We start from the raw sequence: 16,913 nt of genomic DNA, 5'->3' as shown, positions 1-16,913 counted from the left end.
GGATTAACTATTTATTGCAGATTCATGACTGCATTGTCCGTATATACTGGCTGTATCCCACTGTGATCTAGATTGTTGTTTTGGCATAGCGTTGTCTTTCCCTGCAGGTCAGTCATTCACAATTTTTGAGGGTTATCCCACAGGGCCTAAGAGCCCCGTGGAGCCTGATAGGCTGTGTGCTTTTCTGCGGTGCATGATGGGATTGACACTGCAGTGTCTCATGGCATTATCAGCCTATCAGACACACCTCAGATCCTTGGAAATAAGATGAACTCGCAATTTCCCCTTGCTTCCTTCTTTCTACCCATAAATCTACTTTTGATTTTTTTTTCATACCAGCTAGTATATACTAGCTGGTATGAAAATCATACCAGCTAGTTTTCATACCAGCTCCATAACAGTTGGGTGTGAGTTGTTTTTAATACCAGCTGTGAAGAAGTTTTCTTAGTTCAGAGGTCATCTACTTTTCCAGTCATCTGTGGAGCTACAGAGCAGCATTTTCAACAAGTTCAGAATCTATTTATGTGCCACACATGGTGAGAAGAAGAGGTGAGCACACAGTGTGGTGACTTCTGATCAGTTGTCTACAATCTGCTCTGTATCTGCTACACTTGATGTAGCATGAATCCCTGTCTCACAAAGGAAGCGAGACAGAATAATATATATTATAGCTATGGCAATAAAAGCTGTGAATAGAAAAAATGTACTCTGGACACTGTTCAGACACCTCCACACAGCTCATATGAGATTCATCAACAGCATCCTATTTAAAGACTGTTTTAATTAATAATTTAATATAATTTAATATAATGTCTATTTTCATTAATCAAAAGTAGATTAAAACCAAGACATTATCATATACAGTGACTACGATAAATAGCTAACCAACTTCAGTGTGAACAATCTCAGGATGCTGTGAAGACTAGCTAGTAAATTATTCTTGGTGTGGAGTGCAAAGATTGTATATATGGCTTTACACCCATCACTTTTCCAGTGATGCCAATGGAACATGAACTTCATAGATTTTTTCATTGCTTTTTCTACCAAGGCTCCAAGTTTGTAACTGGAAGTTGGTTTGTAGTTCAAGGCTGGACTGCTCATTATGGAGGATTGACATGGAGCAGAGATGGTGAGTTTCATGACTCTTATTTAATGCAAAAAGATAACTTGATTCTGTGATCATTAAGGCAGACTTTAGTAGACTTTAGTTTTGTATGTCCTGTCAGTCTGCAAATTTCAGATTTATCTTCTATTTCCTTATTTCCTTTTCTTATTAAGTCTTCTACTGTACATCTTCAAGTTCATGCTGTTATGTCCAAAAGAAAGTTTACTTTTCGGTGAAACACTAAAATTTTATCAGCTAGAGATGCCTCAGAAAAATGTTATGGAATGTGTTTCACATAATGTTATAATAAAATGCTGCAGAAGATACTTAAAAATGTCGTGAAATTTGTAATTGCAGATTATATGGTATTGATCAAACTTGGAAGCACGCTTATTTTAACTCATTTGCTTTTTTTCATTACAGAAAGGACAGCTAGATGATAATGTTTTAATTAGTAGAATTGCCCATGCTGAAAGACAATGCAAAGGAGGAGCAGGATAAGTGTGATCCTAAGAACGTTTGTAAATAGAAGGGTGTTGTAAATAGAAGGCTGTCCATAAAAGATTTGTATCAGGAATATCTTTATTTTTATTTTACCTGTATCCTATAAGGAAGAGTCAATGATTCCAAGAAGCCCTTTTATTGAGCTTGTGATCAGACAAAGCCCAGGTGGTTTGGTGGAAAGTTCATGTTTCATTTCCAAAATGAACATATATCATTTTTGTAAAAGCAATTAATTAAATATCAAGCTATGTTTCCTGGAGAGTTACACATTTCTAGCCCTTACTTGCTCTTTCAGTTGTCTCCATATTTTTCTGTATGGCTGAGGTTCTCTTAGTTATTTTCTTATTCTGCATGCATTGTGGTTAGAAAGGGGACACTTGTGTTTAGTCAGCAAATGTCCATATGATTATATTCAACCTTGAAATTGTTTTTGTATCTCAGTGTATACGTTTTCCTATATCACTTTACTTTTGCTGAGAAACTGGACCACTGCCTTCTTTTATAACAGATAACATTCCTTGCTGACAAATCTGCCACCTCAAGTCACAGTCACATGCTAAGTGAGCTCATAACACAGAGGGTGCATTGAGTTCACTTCAAAAAGTTTCCCCAATCAACTTAAATAAGGGAATATCTAAATGAAACATAATTTCCCATTTTAATATGAGCTTGGATTGTTTCTGTTTGGGTCTCCAGTGATAAATATTTCTATTAATCTGGTCAGAACACTGAAAAAAAGTTGATGTTTAAATTAGTCAGTTTAAAGGAGGAAAAAAATAGTGCTTTGTTTGTTTGTTTGTTTTTCATCAAGGCTATCAAATACTAATTTCACAGGTTGCACAAATAAATTTGCCCAATCTACTGACAATATATTGTGACCTTTTTCTTCTGTACTATTGCTGTTAAAAGGCAATTACAAACTCAACAGTTTATGTTGACAAATTCAGATCATTTGAGTAAACATTTCAACTTCAGAATTGTTGGCCTAGCTAATGTCACAGAAATGATGTACTAGTTTACATTACTCTTCTTGCCTGATTAGACTGCTCAACAAACAGTAAGAAATCAGATCAATTTAAAATGAATCATAACAAAGAACATAAAATTGCTTCCTTCTTTTTACTGATTTCAGGACTTTATTAGGAAAAAAAAAAAAAAACACATAAACTCCTGTATTTGTTTTCGGAAGCAATATTTGATTTCCATTTTGGAGTTGGTAGTTGCAGAAAAACAAAGATATGTTCTTTAAACTTTATGTCTATTTGTTTCAATATATTGTAGTCAAAGTTTGCATTTTTTACTGGAAAAGATCCATCCTAAAATTACAAAAGTGAATACCATAAATGAATTTGTGAATCCAAAAAAAATATATACATAAAATGCTTACATCAATGCTATCCTCATGACAGTTATTAGCAAAAAATTCTGAATATATTTGGCATGGCATTTAAAAGTGGTTAGTCCTATATGAATGAGTCCTAGACTGTGGTCTAGACTAATTTATATTAACATATGTAAAGAAATGTGTAGAAGAGTTGTTTAGATACCAATCATTATTCCAAGCAAGTTATTTCCTGCTTACACCAAGTCTAGAACTAGGAATTGCCAGGAAAAAAATAAAAATAAAAACACTTTATAATGGATCAGAATTTTCATCATTCCATATCCAGTCAGCTAAAACTGTTGATAAAACCTATGAGCAAGGTCTATCTCAAGACAAAACATCTTCAGTCTATCCCATGAGACTACAATTCCTGAAACTATTCAAAAAGAGTGATAATTCACTTTATTTCAGAAGCTATTTGATTACCTATCTATCCCAAGCTTTACCTGTGTACAGCTAGATTAACTGAAACAAATCTGTGTGCTTCTGAGTAAGGCTTAAAACTGGTTTGGAGAGGGTCGGATCACTTACAAGCAAACTGTCTTACCCGTTCATTCATTACAACTTACGAATTCTGAAAAGAAATACACAAACACAATCACTGTTTTTACTATTAGACTTGTATATATCAGTACCCTTATAACCTGTATATATATATATATATAATTTGATTGTCTGAATACACCTTGTTTAGGATAAAGAAATTTTTATTTACTTTATTAATGAATACATCCTGTTTAATATCTTTATTAATGGTCTGGATTATGGGGTAGTGTGTACCCTCAGCAAATCAGCTGAAGACACAAAACTAGGAGGTGTAGATGATACGCCAGAGGATTGTGCTGCCATCCAGAGGGACCTCAACCATCTGGAGAAGTGGTCTGACAGGAACCTCATGAAATTCAATAAGGGGATGTGCAAAATCCTTCTTCTGAGGAGGAACAACCCTGTGCACCAGTACACATTGTGTGCACCACCCATACGGAATATAGTTTTTCAGAAAGGGATTAGGGGGTCTGGGTGGATACCACATACAGAATTAACAGTAGTATTAGGGTTTTTTGGAACTGGGTTCATGTAAATGTTTGATGTTCTTGCTTAAACCTGGCAGGATGCAAAGCAAACCTGTCATTTATAAAACTCCAAGAAACACGTCAACATTGGGTGGATTTTTAGGTTCTACAATTAGCACTTCTTTGGCCAAGGACAGGAAGTGCAGATTGCTTTTGATGGTTCTTTGGCTGTGCAGGCTCCATCCAGGTCTAGTTCACTTGGTCCTAAAAGCTCCTCAAGATGAGGCTTAAACTTGTCCAGTGTCAACTATTCCCCTTCCCAGAGATAAGAGAGGAGTGTAAAGAGGGTCCTTTTTAACCCTTTTCTTCTTTTTACCCTTTTTCATTGGGTTGATGTTGCAGAGTTCACAATCATCACCAGCAGCAAGGTAGGCAAGTATCATAATGGATAATGAGTTCTTTGGATCCTAACCCATATCCTAATTGCAAAGAAATATCCAAACTACCTTTTCACTTTTAAATCTGCTCTCATTCTGTTCATTAACACGATTACCCTAAAAGAACTAATTTTTCAGTTACTCTTTAAAATATTCTAAATGGAGCTACAAAGTTCACAGACCTCTTCAGTGGCTGAACTACTATTTAAAGCGTGGCTACATTTTCTAAAGGCATACCTAGCATTTACTGCTAACCATCTTTTACCAACCTTTCCAGTACCATTACTTCTTGCTTCACAAAGAGCAACTTCACATATGCCAGTTCCTTCCATTCAACCGGCATAATTTCTTGCTTATGTATGTGGGATACCCCTCTTCAGGCTGTAACTAATATTAAGGCCTGAGGCACTAAATTATAAAATATTCAAAACTTTTCATCTTCAAAAAGTACTATATGTAGCAGTGTCATTAAAAAGTTTAAACAAACATCCTGGCTTATCAGATCATACAGTAGCACTGGGCATTTTTTATTACAGAATTATTATGCGTGTTAGCCAAATTGATTTAAACAAGCCTTTCATGTTTTGACAACACATTAAGGTGCTTGGATACAATCTGAAGCTCTATGCCAAAAACACAAATCTCAGGAAAAGGATTACAGTGCATAACTGATTATTTTTCCTGACATTCCCAGCATCTTTCTCAGCTGTACCACTGGTGCAAATAGGCATTTTCTTCATCTTCTGTTATGGATTCCCAAGTCAGCAGTGCCATCTGGAAATTATCAATGCTAAAAAGATGTGGGAATATTCCTGATTTTAACAGGAAGGGACTTGAATCTATGTGTTGTCTGTTAGGAACAAAAATAAGATATATTTTCAAGGTGCGACTTAATGTTCTGTGTGTTTCTATGTTCCTTCTCTGAACTGTAAAGCAAAGGAAGAGTTTCATGCAAAGGACATTCACATGAAGATTTTGGAAGCAATGGAATGTGTTTACATCTAAGGATATTTGAGTTAAATGTTACATTTGAAACGTGATTCTGTGATTTTCAGCTCCTTGCCATTCATGAAGAAGGAAAAAACAGTAAAGGGAAAATTAACAGCAGCTTACCAAGCCTTTCATCTTTAGGTCACTAGTGTAAATACAGTTCAAATACAGTTCAAAGCAGAATTTCATGTCTGAATTGTTTAGCAACCTACATGAATTGAGACATTCTCATATCCACAGAGAATGTGATATTCCCCTTCCATTACAAACGCCACTTCACAATTCTCATCAGTGAAACAAAAAATGAGTTTGAAGAGATTTTTTGGTGGATAATTTTCCAGTTATTTTCACTTTTAAGATGAAACTTCCTGGTCTTTGTTATAAGGACTGTTAGTATTTTAACTGTATAAAACAGAGACGTCATCTTATTTTGGCTTTGGTTTGGGAAGAACTTACCAATTCCTTTTTCCTTCCCTCAGATGCCTTTGTATTCAGAAAGAAAACTCCATATATTTTAGATAGCATTGGTTTGATTTGTGATTCATAATCATATTAGGACAGAAGAGGTGATTTATTTCTATTCTCTGAAAGAAATACTAATAACACTTTTAAATGGCCTGTTTAAAGTGATTTACCCCTTTTCCCCAGGCTGTATTATCATTGTTCCATGTTCTCTTGGGACTCCCAGGATAGAGGTTGTCTTTCCTCTACCCTACTTTTAAAGTCAAGCTTTTCTGGTCAATGCTGATCACCATCATTCTGTAAGTCTTGTATAATCATCTCCTAAGCTGTGCTGAGGATCCATGGAAGATGCCTCTGAGCCTTTAGATATCCTAGAGAAACATGATAATCTTCTGGCCACTGAAAGTGTGGTCCAGGACCCCTGTTTAAAACTGAGATGCTATGCAGATGAAAAGTTTGGATGTTAAACAACTAGTTTAAAAATAACATGACCAAAGCAGAAAAAAAAAAAGGAAAAAAAAAAAAAAAGAAAATGCAAATAAAAGCACTAGTTGGTGGGCTTTTTAATTTTATTATTATTGTTGTTATTATTTAAGAATTAAAATGGACAACGTAGGTCCAAAAACTATAGAGTCAAGTTATGGGTATAGGAGCTATATTTAATTCTGTTTAAGACCAAATTTTAATGGTGTCTCCCCTTCTGTATCCCTCCAGAAAACTATTTAGAACATGTATAGTGAGGAACCCAATCTGTGTGCATATACTGCATCTTCAAATTTAATTCAAAGCAGTAAACTTCAGTATGGAGAAGCAGACTTGCTTATGTACCCCATTTCCTGTTCAGAATTTCCCTGGTGTGTAATTAAATTGTCAGCTGATCATTAGCCCATTGTAAGTAAAAGGCTCTTTTCTTCCTGGCTAGACAATTTGACAATCCACATTCAGATTTTCACAAAACATGTAACTTGACAACCAAAGATTATTCAATCATATAAATTGGTTTAATGCATTCAGCTCGTTACTGCCTTTTGTTTGTGACCAGGCAAAATAGTAGCTTATGATTTGGGGTTCTAATATAGCATAAATTGCCTTTCCCCTTCTTTTCCATCACCCAGTCCTGCTGAACCTGAAATCTCACTGCTAGAAATTAATTTAGTTATTCCAGCTTCCAGAATATTACCACATCACAATCTAGCATGGAAGATAGTTATAAGAGGCTAAAATGGAAGGACATCAGAGCTTGTTGATAGAGTACCTCAAATATTCTTTCCTAAAAATATATCGAAGTAAAAGCATAATATCCTCTTCTTGTTAAAACAGTTTTTCAAAATTACAAAAGATTTACATGACAGGAAGTGGCAAAAAACAAGTTCTGAATGCTGCCATGTTTTACATTAAAAACAGATCATTGTGCTCCTTCATAAAACATTTCTATTCTACACTACTAAAGCTCATAAACTTGTCCCCAGAGAGAATTTTTTCTTCATTTCAGACATTGTTATGTTGCTGTTATAAAGAGACTCAAAGATTCCCCCAGAGAACATCTTATCCAACCTCCCCCCCCCAAAACAAGATCATGTAGGCTTTGGCCATCCCTACCAGATCTTACTGTAATCTTGTCTTTAAAAATTCTGGTGAATTCTGGTTTATCAGTCTCTCCAGGTTATCCAGCCTTGTACTCCACCATGTTTTATCTTCAAGTTTTTTCACCCAAAATCATCTATGCAGAAAACCAGACGGATTTCTTCTATCCTCAGAAAACATTCACTGGTCACCAAAATTGTAACTACCTATAATCAAGTCACCCTCGGCCACCTCTCAGCAAGCCCAGTTCCCATATATGTTACACTTTCCACATCATTTACACTGCTGGATTCTCTCTATTTTGTCTTGCTCTTAAAAATGCAGTACACAAAACTAGAGACAACACACTTTCCAAGGCTCATCTGGAGGTAAGTGAAGAATGTAACCAGATTTTTTGTGTAAGGTCTTCTGCTTCATGAATCTAGATTGAGAATTACTTTCCTAGCAGTAGGATCTATTTTTATCTTGGTTTTGGTAGATGCCATTTTTTTGTCTACAGTACTGCATTCTTCAATCTTTACGTATAACAATCTCTCATAAAAAATCCATTTTCTTTCATTTTTTTTCTAATTACATGCATGCAGTATTTCCTCAATTTATGAGATTATAATCTTGGAAAAAATGTATAAAATTTGAGAAAGTTAATGTATATCTATATATCTATATATCTATATATCTATATATATATCTGCTTTTTTCTTTCTACACTTCTACCCTTCTCAAAGAAGGTAATCAAATAAGTTTGATCTGGTCTTCTCTTGACAATTCTTTGTTGGTTGCTTCTACCGCCTTTTGTTTTTGTAGGTACATTCAATTACTTCAATAATTTGTTCCAGATTGTTTCCAGGAACTGGAACTAGACTGTTTGATCTATAACTCGTCTGTTCCTCTAAAAATAAGTAAATAAATAAATAAATAAAAGTTTTGTTTTTCTCTAGTCTTCCAGGATCTCTCCTGTCTGCAGCTTACCAGAGATAATCACCACTCATTCAGAGATTATTTTGCCTCATTTCTTAGGGTGAATTTCATCGAACTATGAGAACTTGAATGTACCAATCTTACGTAAATATTCCCTGAACTGTTCTCTTCTCTACTCCAGCCTGCATTCCAAAAACCTTGTTAAAATTAATTTATTAAAATATCTAGCACAATCTACTTTTTCCATGAAGAAGAGCAAACAATTCTGCTTTCTCTATAGAACCTCTTGTTCAATCTCTTTTCTTGTTTTCCCTCTTACTTCTAATGTATTCAATGAAAGGTTTGTGGTTTTTCATGTCCCTTGCTACTTGGAACTCATTTAGTGTTAAAGTTTTCTTATTTTACCCCTATACACTTGTGTAATTTCTTTGTATTCACACGTACTTATAAAATAGCTTGGCTTTATCAATTTAAATAGCAGGCTTTTCCTTGCCCAGTGGATTTAGAGTGAAGCAGGCTGGGAATACTTATTTCAGCAGCTCCATGGACAAGGCCTTCTGATAAGAGGGAACAGAAAGCAGCTGGTAAAAAGTCAGTGAGTAACCTCTTGCTCAGAGCAGCTATTTGATGATCTGTGCTTCTTCATGTCTGGAGAGCCTCATGGAGCAGGGCAAGCTGCTGGGGGCACCGATTGTGTGGTGGAAATTGAAACAGGGGTCTCAATGCATATGTTTTACTTGTTCTGTGATTTTAAGCTATTTAAGTGGTCTCCCCAAGGGTTTTCCCATGACAGTGGAATTTTGGCTATAGCTTGAATGACCCAGTTCAGTGACCACAGGAATCAACATGGTAATCTGCCTGCTGTCCTCAATGAGCACTGCTTTATAGTTTCAGGTTGTAAAGGGGCAAAGGTCATTGGAACAGTCGATAAAGGAAGGCAGATGCTACATACATGCCAGACACGAATATTATTCTTGTAAGCTAATTTTATTTTGGAATAGCAATAATAGGATCTACAAAATCTGGAAAATACAGATACTGATTCAGATGAGAAGTTTGCTGTCTGTTTTGCAGTGGGAGAGACCCATTCTCTCCTCCTCTTTTCCAGAGCATAATTCTTAAAAAGAACCTACTACCTCCTTTTTCTGTAGCTATAGTGATCTAAATCCACTAAGCCATAAATACACAATATTGGTTTATATATGATATAAACACAATATATATATTGTGTTTAAATATAAATATATACACAATATTGGATCATTTTTCTTCCAAACCATTTCTAAAAGAGATATGAAAAAATTCACTTTAGACATTGAATGTTACTGATGGGTAATGGCAGTCATCATGCACAATGTATGATATCATGCACACTATGTTTTAACAGAAACACACAGTAATCCTCAGCTTTTTTTTTTTTTTTTTGAAAAGTAACATTGAGTCTTTAACTGTTGTCTGTATAATCTTTTTCCAAAGACATAACTTCCTTTTAACTTTTCATTCAGCTTCTGTACGTTACTTCAGCTTGCAAAAGCTGCCTACCAAAAAACAAACAAAACAAACAAAAGCTTCTTTTGAACCTTTATTTTAGAATTGGGGATAAATAATACCTTTGACAAAAATGCTTCTCAAGGTAAAGGTAAAATAAAGAATTCAGTTTCATTTTTAGTATTATAATTTTTTGCATTTCCCCATAAGCAGAAGAGACATATTTTATGCTTCATAGTAGATTCTAACAGGGTATGTCTGCATAGTGCAGGCAACCAACACTTAAAAACTAAATTAGCATTAATTACTTGTGCACATTCACTTTTCTGGTGATGATAGTTAAGTTACTGAACTGCAGGAAGTTTACATGCAGGAAGTTTACATCCAACTTCTAGCTCTGCTGAAGGTCTACTTTATGGGTTTTATTAGAAATCACTTTCCCCCTTCTACCTTTTGAATTTACCTTATAGTTAAGACTGTGCAGAGATGGAACTATCTGTGTAAGTTCATAGCAAGACAGCCTAAGAAAATAGGATCGTGAAACCACCTGGGGCTTGTAAGTATTTCTGCAGTATCACACAACAAATATTCAGTGATAAATTTCCCTTGCCCTCTCCAAAACCTTTGCTGAGACAGATTTTGTTATGTATTATAAATGCAATGCAGACTTCATCACAGTCTCTGCCAGTAGTCTTTTTTTATTCTTCTGGGGTTTGAACTCTATATTGAACTGCCTAGAGTCACTAGGATTGCTTTGTATGACTGTTAGCTGAAAATGCGTTTTCCTAGAGCTGGCTTAATCTAATCTGCTCTGATTAGTACCAAAATAAGAGAGGAAGAATCATAACAAATGGCGGTCACATACTCATTCAATCCACTTAGGAAAACAAGGAATGATTTATATGGTCATATACATTCATCCTATCAAGGGAGAGCATTTTCACATCAATTTGACGGTCATCTAGCCAAGGAGAACAGGTTGTTCCAAATGCATTGCTAATTCTGGCAAAAGCCATAAATTCTAAACAACATTAATGGAAAAACAGTCTCATCAATGAAATGTATTTTTCAAGAAAGAAAGAAATGAACCTTTAAGTCCTGCGAAAATAAACTTTTAAAAGCTACGAAAGGGGGAATATTTGAGGAATTTTCATTTTCATCAATCCAGTTTTCTTTGAAATTCATATAACAGAAATCTGTACAAAGGGAAGGTTTCAGATGCATGTATATATATATATGGAATAATCTTTAAGAGAGAGAGAGGGTTAAAAAGAGAGAGAGAGAGAGAGATTTTGAGGGTTTAAAAAGCTATAAAAGCATAGACCTGTCCCAGGGTCTCATATCAGCAGGGCAGACTAGTCAGAAAGTGTTTGCATATTTTGAGAACTAGGAGAGGTGGTCTTGACAGAGTTTTCTCCTTTTTGCAGCTTTTACAGTGGAGATTAAGCAGTGTGGTTAATATCAAAATTATTCTGTTAAATGAAAATGGATGAATGTATACATTCGTTTAAATTCATTGCAGGTGTTCTGATCTCAGTTACGGGATATAAACTGGAGAAACTTAATGAAATAAAAAAATCACTCATTCTCTGCCAGGTTTAAAAGGACATGTAGCCCAGAGAGTTTCTCTTGTGCTCTATTTTTTCCTTTTTTTTCTCATTGACATTATAGGTTCTTACTCTTATAGATGATTATATTTGTTCCCTTTTATAACTTACGGGGGCTTGATTAGTTTTTTTATTTTTTTTTTTTTTGCAAGCAGCACTTGAAATATGTAAATTACTTTTCTTCTTCAGGAATATTGCTTTAATGGGGACCTACAAAAGCTCTGTCCCCTAGCAACAGCTCTCTGCAAGCTCTACTTATAAATCAATGCCAGATAGATGGAGCACATAGAAGGGACAGAGATATTAAAGGGGCTTTAATGGTCAAGTCCACTTCTTTGTTCATGCAAAATCCAACTTGACTCATTAATTAATTCAGAAACAAAACCAAAACTTAATATTTTCCAACCCACTTTTAGTCTAATACCTACTGATTATCTACCAGCTGTCATGGAAGATCTGAATGCTTTTTTAATAATGAAATGCTATACAATATTATACTAAATGGCTACTTTGAAAACTTAATGAGATCTGGGTGTTTCATTAACAACAATAATAATGATAGATAATTCCAATAACTGTAAAATGTACTTATCATAGATAATTGATGTCTATATGATTTTCAGAAACTAGTTCTGCCCAGTCTAATTCATCTGCATCTTTAGTTTCCAGAAGCATTTGATCAAATAATATATTTCAACATGAACCCCAAATAGAAGTAGAAGGATAGGTACACTTACTATGCAAAATTCTTACTTAATTTAAACATCACAGATACAAATTTTATATTTATGATGTGAGAATAATATTTTTTTCCTTGTCTTCAATACTCTATATTTCTTCCTTATGGTAAAAATTATTCCGATAAGGAAAAACAGGCTCATAAAAGGAAAATCCATTTTGCCAGTATTCAGATGAAAGAATTAAAAGATGATACAATAGGCTAAGCAGGATCAAGAAATACATATAGTGTAGTGGTGTTATATCTCTGCAAATTCTGATTATCAACTTTGAATGGATCTGAATCGTGAGAATGAAAGATGCTGCTTAACGTGACTCTGTTAAATTTTACATTTCTGGTCTTAATACTTGAAGCACCACTGCTATTCAAAATATTTGGGGAAAAGCACCTTACTTTTCGTATGCATTTTTAAAAATAAACAAATCTTTTTTGATCAAACTCGCCAGAAAACCAATGCCAAGAACAGAATGTTTCAACTCCCAAATGGATAGAAAAAAATTCAAAGGTGACAGAAAGCATTGAGTAATATGCCTTGGTGCAGCACTGAATGTGATTTAACTCAGCATTTATTTTGCCATCCATAAGTCATTTACACTTTGGAAATGTGAAAGAACACAAAGATGGAAGAAGTCTGCCATGAAAGAAGTCAAAGTCTTACTGCAAAAAGTGGCAGAAAATTTTCAAGCACCATAAAGGGTCCCATTAACATCTCAGTAATTTGATCTTACACCCAATGCTGGCAGAAAGCTGATTACCCATTCTGCACTCCCTTCAGCTGTAAATATTTCAAACCTGATTGTTTTATGTCCCTTCCCCATAACAAAGTTACAATCTCTAAAATGTTTGTAACCTATAGAGCTGGTTGTAAAGGTTTAGTATCCTTGGCCTGAAAAAGAAATTGAACTCAAGAAATCAGCTTTGTTCCACTTTAGCAGATTAAATTCAAAAGAAATACAGTATTAGTAGCTAAGCAATGCAGTCTTCACTCCCTCCAAAAAAAAAAAAGAGAGGAGAGGAGAGGAGAGGAGAGGAGAGGAGAGGAGAGGAGAGGAGAGGAGAGGAGAGGAGAGGAGAGGAGAGGAGAGGAGAGGAGAGGAGAGGAGAGGAGAGGAGAGGAGAGGAGAGGAGAGGAGAGGAGAGGAGAGGAGAGGAGAGGAGAGGAGAGAAAAAAAAAGAAAAAAGAAAAAGAAAAAAAGAAAAAAGAAAAGGTGGCAAGAACTATTAGGGCTGGAATAGTGGATAATAAAAGCCAAGGGACCAACTAGAAAGTATCTGTGCTTAATATGAGCAACTTAGATGTGTCTTTCTGAGCTAAGAAAAGCAAGAAATCTGAGATGTCTGAGATTGTCTTCATATTCAGGCAAAGCCAAATGGCCACTTTTATGCCCCATCTTTTTCATGGCACTAGTCATAGAGACATTTTTCTGAGGTAAATTAGAGCAACAATAGCATTTTCTAGTGCTGTAGAAGCTCTGAGCAGTTCCAGCATTACACCTCTGACAGTCACATGTCTTTTGGCATTTTCACTGGCATTGCACACAAAGACACTAAACACACAAGGCATTAAATGGGAATCCAGGAAGGTGTAAATTTGGTAATAGATCTGTTCATATTTCTGATAAATCCAAATGCAATTGTGTATGTATCATAGAGGTTTCTTAGAATCATAAGGTAAAGTACAGTTCTGTTATGGTAATGCAACCGGACTGGGATTACCTATCAAAAAATGGAATAGGAACACAAAAAGTGTAAAGGAAGTGCAAAAGAGTGAAGCTAAAGTGCAATCAATTTTCTGCAGAAAATCGCACTTAAAGCATAGCTATCAACTACAAAAAAGTAATATAACAGCTCCTACTTGAACTAAAGCTGACACTCAACCTCTCTATGCTCAGAGCAAGACTCTGACGCACATTATTTGACCTGTAGCAACCACATCATCACAGTAGCTAATATTTGTTGAAGAGTTGGTTTATACAGTAAACGGCACAAGAGCTAGAAAAGTTCTGCAGAGCAGAAGTGCTGCAGTGCAGGAGGATGGACAAGTACCTTCTGTCATTCAAGAAACATGGGAATCAGAGAGTTGATCCATTGTGCCAGCTTTTTAAATAGACAACTACGAACTGTAGAATGACAGTCATTCTGTCTTTAAACAGTTTCAGGGGGTCTTTAGTCCAGCCTGTACTGATAGAATAGGACTAACACTGAAACCCAGCTAGGTTGCTCAGGGGTTTGTGTCATGGTGTCCTGAAAACCTCCAAGGACAGAGATCTCACAAGCTCCCTGAGCAACTCTTCCTGTGGTTATCAACATTCACAGTGAGAAAAACATACCTTACATTTATCTGGAACCTCCCCTGCTGTATTTTAGGACTCCTGCCTTCATTATCCCACCATGCACTGCTGCAAAGAACTGGCTCTGTCTTTTCACTAACACCTCGTAGGTACTGAGAAGCCATTAAATCACTTTTTTTTTCCAAATTTTTTTTGCTGTTTTTGTTGTCTCTGTTTGGGATAAGTACCTACAGCCCTGTTCAGGCCTCCCAGGACTAAGAACTTAATAGGTCAAGACTGATTCCTGTCCAAAAAAGTCCAAAGTGTAAGAAGACGGATGGAGAAAAAGGAACAGTAACATGCTAAGGAAGCACAAGATTAACAGTGAACAGTTCAAATTATCATGAAAGTCTCTTGCCTGTTCTCATTTTTGTCATGGAAGAGTATGAATATTCTGCTACTGCTGGAGAAACAGTGACGTTTGATCTCTTTTTTTTTTTTTTCCCAACACTAACTAAAAGTCAGGATGGCTGCACCCTTTTGATAGATACCATGGTGGCAAAACCAAGATAACCTCTTACATTTCCCATATACATGTACCTCAGTCCTTCCTTTTAGGGATTTTCAGGGGTTATTTTTAACCACAGTGAAGGTGATCAGCATCAAAAGCCAATCAGTCCCTGCCTTGTCTAAAAAACAAAACAAAACAAAACAAAACATTTCCAGTTTTGGTTTATTCAAGTTTAAGTGATTTCCCCTCGCTTTCTAATAGCCTGCAGTGAGAGTTATAGCATGTTACATAGATTTAGAAATGAAAGTTCAAATAAAACTCTGCCTGTGGGAAATTACCTTGGTCATTTACATTTGTCTGGAACTCTCCCTAAAATGCTGGCATTAAGTAAGTGGGCAGCACTTGACTCAAAAAGCAACTAACCTGCTGGAGATCTTTTCTTCCCCAGTCACCCTGACCTCAGGCAAGGTACAGTCCACTTCTTGACTGTGTGAGTTATCACCATGACTTGAGAAAAGACATCTTAGATGGGTGTGTTTTCATCTACCTCCCACTAATGCCAGCAAGAGTTACTATACACTTCAAGAAAGTAACAGGCTTTGGAATATTCTCCTCTCCCACCCCCTCTCCTTAAGTAGTAGGAATCCAGCAGTGACTTTATGGCAAAAACTAGGGGTCATAAGTTGTGACTGAGTTACAATGATGACACTCTGGCCTGCCTTCTTGTAGTTACAATTGTGGTATGTCTGGGTATAAGGGCTGTTCCTGTGGGCACACCCAGATGACTTGGATAATTAGTTCCCTGAGTGGTCTAGGAAATTCCACATCATCCCCTGAATAGGTAGGACAGTGGACTGGTTTAAGGCAATGGACCACATTAAAAGTAGGTGATTGACTGCACTCCTAACCACATTCATTATTAAGTATTTTTTTGTTTGCTTGTGTACCAGAGACTAATATGTGGGTCAGTTCTTGTTACTCCTCCAGGCAGGTCATACTGTACCAGTTCAATTTTATGCTTGCATGGATCATAAATATGAAAATAACTGCAACTGTAGTAATCAGCCAACCAGTCAAGATAGTTTCCCTAAAAAAGGAAAGCATTAGTACCTTCTGGAGCAAGAGGAGGAGTGATTTTGGCCAGAGCACCAAAACTAGTAGTACTTTTACCATAAGACTATATTGTATGCATAGAAAATTCCTTCAATCCAATTTTTAAAGTTTAAAATGGAGCATCTCATAAAATAATGATTTTATGATCTGATAAAATAATGAACAATTCTTCTAGGGAAAAAAATAATAATAATAATTCTTTTTGCTCACAGCTGTTGAAACATGGAAAATACATTAGCTTCTACAGAAGCAAAAAATAGTCTGTTATTTTTCCTATATGATAATAAACTGGTATTGCCTATCAAAACCTGGAGTAGGAACACAGCAAATTAAATAGTTGTCTTCTGAAATTCACCCTCATCTGAGATGGTACATTTCAGTAAGACAAAGCCTTCATGTCAATACTACACTAGGTCCTGTTACAATCAGTAAAATAAAATGAAATAAAATATTGTATGAAAAGATTCTCATGCCTCAAACCATGAAAATTTCAAAATGTTCCCAAGAATTTTTTTGTAACTATGCAGTTGAAAATAGAAAAATCCATTATATTCTTGATTACCTGTAACATGGAAATCAATCTGCATCAGGGATGTCTGAATATGAAAGAAGTGCAAACATTTTTAAAATCAACAAACTAGAGTAACTTGTAGTTCATAAAGTAAATGTTAAAAAAAAAAAAAAACACCCATCTGATTTAAAGCAAAAGGAAGATTAATATTTTCTTCCTATTGTCAATCTGATATTCTACATAAGGAAAGTGAACTTCCACTAAACCTTAAAGACTG

The sequence above is a fragment of the Aythya ferina genome (genome assembly GCF_964211825.1).
Source record: "Aythya ferina genome assembly, chromosome: 1".
NCBI lineage: Eukaryota > Metazoa > Chordata > Aves > Anseriformes > Anatidae > Aythya > Aythya ferina.
Note: the sequence above shows the minus strand (reverse complement) of the source record.